Source organism: Monodelphis domestica, chromosome 8 (assembly GCF_027887165.1).
Source record: "Monodelphis domestica isolate mMonDom1 chromosome 8, mMonDom1.pri, whole genome shotgun sequence".
NCBI classification, from domain to species: domain Eukaryota; kingdom Metazoa; phylum Chordata; class Mammalia; order Didelphimorphia; family Didelphidae; genus Monodelphis; species Monodelphis domestica.
Genome location: NC_077234.1, coordinates 155,030,315 through 155,037,445, shown reverse-complemented (window position 1 = coordinate 155,037,445; position 7,131 = coordinate 155,030,315). Strand labels below are relative to the sequence as shown.

At 35.9% G+C, this 7,131-nt stretch overlaps 1 long non-coding RNA gene across 1 annotated transcript; it reads right to left on the bottom strand.

Moving 5' to 3' along the window:
• Positions 1–2,271: 2,271 nt before the first annotated feature.
• Positions 2,272–6,250, bottom strand: LOC103092594 (uncharacterized). The gene is made up of 3 exons (XR_471440.2): positions 6,195–6,250; positions 3,841–3,955; positions 2,272–2,944 (listed from the first exon to the last, which is right to left on the bottom strand). It is a non-coding gene; the product is annotated as an uncharacterized LOC103092594 (long non-coding RNA).
• Between the last annotated feature and the right edge of the window lie 881 nt (positions 6,251–7,131).

Genomic DNA, 7,131 nt, shown 5'->3' with positions numbered 1-7,131 from the left:
GAAAAGTCCATTACATGGGTTCAGAGCAAGGACACATGTGATACCCAGACAAATCACGCGTTGGCTAGGGAAGGGGTGGGGGGGTTGGGGAGGAAGAAAAGAAAATGATCTGTTTCCAATGAACAATGTATGAAAATGACTAAATAAAATAATGTTTAAAAAAAAAAGTCCATTACATTCAATTATGCCACAGTGTATCAGTCTCTGTGTACAATGTTCTCCTGGTTCTGCTTCTTTCGCTCTGCATCAATTCTTGGAGGGTCTTTCTAATTCACATGGATTTCCTCCAGTTCATCTTTCCTTTCATCACATGGTATTCCATCACCATCAGATACCACTATTTGTTCAGCCATAACAAATTGATAGCCACTCGTTCATTTTCCAATTTTTTGCCACTATAAAGAGCACAGCTATAAATATTTTTACATATATTTTTCCTTATTATCTCTTTGGGGTACAAAACCAGCAGTGCTATGGCTGGATCAAATGGATTGCAGCCTTTTAAAGCCCTTTGGGCACAGTTGCAAATTACCTTCCAGAATGGTTGAATCAATTCACAGCTCCACCAGCAATGCATTAGTGTCCCAATTTTGCCACAATCCCTCCAACATTTATTATTTTCCTTTACTGTCATATTGGCCAATCTGCTAGGTGTGAGGTGATACCTCAGAGTTGTTTTGATTTGCATTTCTCTAATTATGAGAGATTTAGAACACTTTTTCATGTGTTTATTGATAGTTTTGATTTCTTTATCTGAAAACTACCTATTCATGTCCCTTGACCATTTGTCAATTGGTGAATGGCTTATTTTTTTGTACATTTGACTTAGCTCCTTATAAATTTGAGAAACTAGACCTTTGTCAGAGGTTTTTGTTATATAGATTTTCCCACAATTTGCTGCTTCCCTTCTAATTTTTGTTTGCATTGGTTTTGTTTGTACAAAACCTTTTTCATTTAATGTAATCAAAATTGTTCATTTTATTTTTTGTAATATTCTCTATCCTTTATCTTAAATTCTTTCCTTTCCCATAGGCATACTATTCAATGTTCACTTAATTTGCCTTCCCAATAAGATCAAGAGTGAAGCAAGGACACTCATTATCACCTCTATCATTTAACATTGTACTAGAAATACTAACAGTAGAAATTAAAGAAGAAAAATAAATTGAAGGGATTAAAGTAGGCAATGAGGAGACTAAACTATCACTTTTTGCAGATGATCTGATGGTCCATTTAAAGAATTCTAGAAAATCAACTAAAAAGCTAGTGGAAATAATCTACAACTTTAGCAAAGTTTCAGGATACAAACTAAACCCATACAAATTATTAGCATTTCTTTCTTTTTTTTAAAACCCTTACTTTCTGTCTTGGAATCAATACTGTGTATTGGCTCCAAGGCAGAAGGTAAGGGCTAGGCAATGGGGGTCAAGTGACTTGCCCAGGGTCACACAGCTGGGAAGTGTCTGAGGCCAGATTTGAACCTAGGACCTCCCGTCCCTAGGTCTGGCTCTCAATCCACTGAGGTACCCAGCTGTCCCCTTATCAGCATTTCTATATATTTCCAACACAATTCAGCAATAAGAATTAGAAAGAGAAACTCCATTAAAAATCACCTTAGACAATATAAAATATTTAAGAATCTATTTGCCTATTTGTTTTTTTTTTTACAGATGAAGTAAGTAGGGTGCAGGAGCCAGGGTTGGGACATAGATCCTCTGATTCTGAATTCAGCATTAGATGGAGCCAGGATGCTCAAAAAGAGAGTAAGAATACAAATTGAATGACTGCTAGGAATGCTACCCAGTGGCTGTATGTCAATCAAGCTAGGGGACTAAGATAGTATCTAACATTCCATGAATTTTTGGTTCTCTTAGTGGTTTGAACCATAATTCTCTGATTGTTCAGATTAAGAACTACTGTTCAGAATTAAGAAGATAAACTAATGTCTGTGCTCTGATCACATAGAACATCTAGTTAAAGGCTAGGCTTTTTTTTTAATTCAAAAAGGGTAGAAAACTTAGAAACACTGTCTCTTACACAAATATGCTTTAAAAGATTTCTAACTTAAGAGAAGAGTTAGAGTTCTCTTCAAAAAAAAGTTTATAACAATTGAATTTAGTGGTAGGATTTAAGAGACTTAGCTTTAAATCCTTCTATATCCTATGTCTTAACCTAATTTTGTAACATAAATATTAACAACTGTTAAGGTTTATACTTATTTGTTATAATAAAATACATTTTCAGAAAATGGTAAAAGCATGATCAGTGGGAACATATGCTCCTTTATCTCTCAATTCCCAGTGTCCAAGCAATACCATGAACAAATACCTATATGCCATATAATTGGGCAAAATAGTTTTTAATGATTGCCTTGATTTCCTCTTCATTAAAGGTGAGGTCTCCCTTTTCATCTTGGATACTGTCGATTTGGTTTTCTTCTTTCCTTTTTTTTAAAATTAGATTGATCAATACTTTGTCTATTTTAAACAAATGCCTATATGCCTATATGAAGGTACCACAAATCATCAGTTGTAGGTCTAATGCCAAGTAAAAAATAATCCATCTGTTTCTAAACACATGACAGAAAATATTTTAAAAATCACTCAGTTTTATTTACTCAATCCAATTTTTCTTCCGGGAGCAGTGATTTCATCCTTTTATTTTCATGAAGACATGTTTTAAAATTATTTTTTCTTTGCCTTTTATCTAATAACCAAATGCAACATATTTTTCTAAATATGCAATTAATTTGGAGAATAAAGGGAATGTATATGTAGCATAAAGATGCTAAAATATTATGACAATATTTGACCAATTCATATATCTATAGTTCAGTAGAAAGAACACTGGACTTCAGAGTCTGTTCTGATTCCTAGCTATTACATTTATTGACTCTGCAACCTGGAACAAGAAATTTTATCCTTTTTCATCCTGGTTTTCTTATCTGTGAAATGCAAATAATGCTTGTTGTCAGGAAATCACTTTGTAATCAGTAAAGTTCTATGTGAAATTTAAGATTTTATCACTAATACTTTGGAGAGATATTTCAATATTAAACTGGCAATATGTGAATGTTCTATAAACACACAGTTAAGTGTTTATTTTTCTACTTCTGACAACCTCCATATAGCCTGTTCCAAAGCCCACTTGTAGTTTGTATTTCATAGCACTTTATAGTTTACAAAACTTTCCTCATAATAGCCCAGAAAGTGGTAGCACTAACATTGCTATCTTAATTTTATAGATGAAAAAACCAAAGTTCAAGGAGGAATTTAAATGTAGCAGACAGGTAGTCAATAAACATTTATGAAATCTAGGCATCCTTTCCACATAACTGGGAGTGGGGTGGATTAAGGGCACAGCAACATCCCCTCCTCCCATCTGAAAAATCCACATCAAACTTTTTTGTCCTTCCTTTTGTACCAGAGGAATAGTCTGATTTTTTTTTTCTTTTTCTTTCATGGAGTGTTTATAATACCTTATTGTAAATTTTTGAGTAATTTTTTTGAGTTCCTAAACCTTTTCTGTATTGTCTGATGGCCTTTTCATGTCTGTGGCATCCAAAGTGCTCTTAAAAAAATTCCCATTTAATTTCTTATTCCAATCCACAGTATATAGAAAAAGCGATGGGGGAAAGTTGCGGTACGGAAGGAATACCTGTACCTACTATGTTTCAGATTCTGTATTAAGCAGTGAGAATGCAAAGAAAAGCAAGAAACAAAACAAAACAAAACAAACAACATGATCCCTGGCCTCTCTGAGTTCACATTCTAATGAAAGAGACATGAAAACAACTACATACAAAGTACATACAGTGTAAGTGCTTCTTTTTCTTCTTACCCAGTGGATTTAGCAAGACCTGTGCTTTTTCTTTCCTCTGAAAGACCTCGAAACCTCGAATCATCCCAGACTTCTTTTCCCCTTTGACAACATCTTTCAATCAAGCACTGATTATCTGGATACAAAGTTAACAGTGTGGGTTTCTTCTTATTTTCTCTCTATGTTTCAATATACAGTATATAGAAGCAGGGCTGCTAAAGGACTTTGGACTTGGGTAGACTTGGGTTTAAGTCCTTCTTTGCCATTGACACCAAGTAGATGTAGGAACCTGAACATGTCCTTTAATCTCAGTGCCCAAAGGAAATTCAAAGTCTATACATTTGAGACTATTTTGATAATATGTATTGGTGAAGAGTTTCTACACAATGAAATCACAAGTCTATCAAAAACAAGAGAGAGACAGAGACGTTTCTTAAACTTTCACATTCTCCTGTTCTTTCTAATTGGCTTTGAATGCCAAACAGAGCATTTTATATTTGATCCTGAAGGTGAGAGGGAATCATTACAGTTTATTGGAGAAGGGATGTCTGTGTGACATGATCAGACCTGCACTTCAGGATGACAACTTTGACAAATAAGTGAAGGATGGGCTGAAGTGGGGAGAAACTTGTTTTAGTGAGACCAGTTATTTTAACACAATAAAAGTTCTATACTCAAGACCTGGAATAGGTCTAGTTTTTCTTTTTTAGGTTGTATATATACATACATACATACATACATATATATATATATAATACATATATAGTCATATAATGCATATTTTCATGTTTGCCATGTTATGGTAGAAACACATATTGCTTACACTAAATAAAAATTTTTAAAGGAAATAAAGTAAAGAATAGTGTGTTTCTGGGGGCAGCTGAGTAGCTCAGTAGATTGAGAGTCAGGCCTAGAGATGGGAGGTCCTGGGTTCAAATTTGGCCTCAGACACTTCCCAGCTGTGTGACCCTGGGCAAGTCACTTGACCCCCATTGCCTAGCCCTTGCCACTCTTCTGCCTTGGAGCCAATACACAGTATTGACTCCAAGAAGGAAGGTGAGGGTTTAAAAAAAAAGAATAATATGTTTCACTTTGTATTTGGACTCCATCTGTTCCTTTGAGGGCAGGGGATATCCTTTCTTTGTATGAGTCTTTTAGAGTTGTCTTGGATTATTGTTTTGTTGACAATAGTTAAGTCATTCACCATTGATCATTATGTTATTGTTGTTACTAGGGACCTAGGTACAATGTTCTCCTAGTTCTGCTCGCTTCACTTTTCATCACAAAGATAAAATTGACTGGAAGGCGAGATTGCAGAGTTTAGGATGATACTTAAGTTTTGAGCATACATAACTGGTAGTATCATCAACAATAATAAAGAAGTTAAGAAGAAAGGAGAGTCTGAGGGAAAAGATAATGAGTATAGTTTTGGACATATGAAGTTTAAGATATCTGTGGGACCTGCTAGTTGACATATTCCCTCCCTCAACAAATCACACTCATAGAAACTCTAGTTGTTTCGGTCAGGAGGGCATAACTAAAACCATCTCTTATTTCTGCCTCCAACACTTCTGAGTCATCATTCCTGCTCCATTGTCATCATGCTACTAATATCTTACAAATGGCTAGAAACAGGCTTTATGAGGTCTACCATGTGGATTGGAATGAGACATGTTGACTGTGAATGTGCTGCATAATTCAACAGGAAAGGCGATCTGAGCACACTTCCCTTGCTACATACAGATAACAATAAAAGTCAGTATATAACTGCCCCATAAGTGATATTGTAGATGTAGCTACAGTCCTCTCTTATTTCAGGTTCAGTATGGGGGGAAAGAGGCCACGAGCTCCCTTTTCTTCCCATTTTCCTCATCTCATGTCTATATCATCCCCTACAATCTCTTCTTTCACTGTAGTCTCAGATGAAGAATTTAAGAGATTAATGCTACAGAAAACCTGGAAAAACAGATGCAATGAATGGAAGCTTGAAGATCTGTCCACCAAGGAAAATTCCAGAGAAGAATGTGACCTAGAGAAGGAAGTTGAACAAGGAGACACAAACTGCTTCTTACTCACTCCTTTTCCTGGGACTTTAGGACAAAGAGCTAAAGGAGATTTTCTCTGCCTTTCTGGTTTTTGGTTTCTCTCTGACAGATTTGGAGCTTGGCTCTGAAGACCTTTGAAAGCTGTTAATAATATCCCTCTTAAAGACTATACAACTTTACTTAATCATTTTGAGATTTATAATAGATTAGGGGAATCCTAAACTCCCTCTCTCCTATCCAGATTCCCTTTTCCCCTCCTTCCTTTAAAATAAATCCCTGTCTCTGGTATTTTAGAGTGTGAGTTATCTGTTAAAATTCCAGTCAACTTACCTATTCTGAATCCCAGCTTGATCCCAACTGAAAAAAGACAGCAGAAGTTGGGGGGGGGGGAGGGAAAGAATTCTGCCTTCCCATTACCTTATTCCTCAGTGTGTTTGCCCAGCATCTCCAACTACCATAAATAACCTAGAAAGAAACCACCTAATACAAGAGGTAGCTCTACTTCCTGTCAAAATCTCTCTATGTGCACCCTTGACTGCATCTTCTGTCTTCTCCAGAAAAGCACCCACACCATCATCCCAATTCTCTCTAATGTTTAACCTCTCCCCATCTACTGTCTCCTTCCTGGTTGCTTATGATAAATCTCTTTATCCTCAGAAACCCTCCCTTGATCCAATCACCTTTCAAACTATCAACCTATAAATACTTTAAGGTTCCTTAGCATCTTCAATGTGAGTAATGTTATCTTAGGTGGTCTCTATAGACATATGCCAAGTTCTTAAAAAAGTTATTTATATTTAATTTCATGACAGTGCTCTCTTAGTTCTTGCCCTAAATCTGTCTGCTTCTCTCATAGGTAGCCTTTGCTAGATTTTTATCCTTTTCTCTCTCTCTCTCTGTCTCTCTCTGTCTCTCTCTCTCTCTCTCTGTCTCTCTCTCCATACACCCCATTGTAAATGTTATATAAGGCCTTTTCCAGAGTCCTCTTCTCTTTTCCCTCTATATTATCTACCTTGGTGCTTTCATCAAGTCCTCTGGGTTCAGTTACAACCTCTATTCTAATGATTCTGTAAATCCAATCTTAGCCTCTCTTATGAACTCCAATCCCATATCTCTAAGTACTTACTGGTCATTTCAAATGGGATATTTCACAGCTTCATAAATATATGTTCAAAAAATAACTAATTATGTTTCCTCCCAAATCATCTTTGAACTTTCCTATTACTTTTGAGGGTGGAATGGAATCCTTCCATTCATCCATATTTAC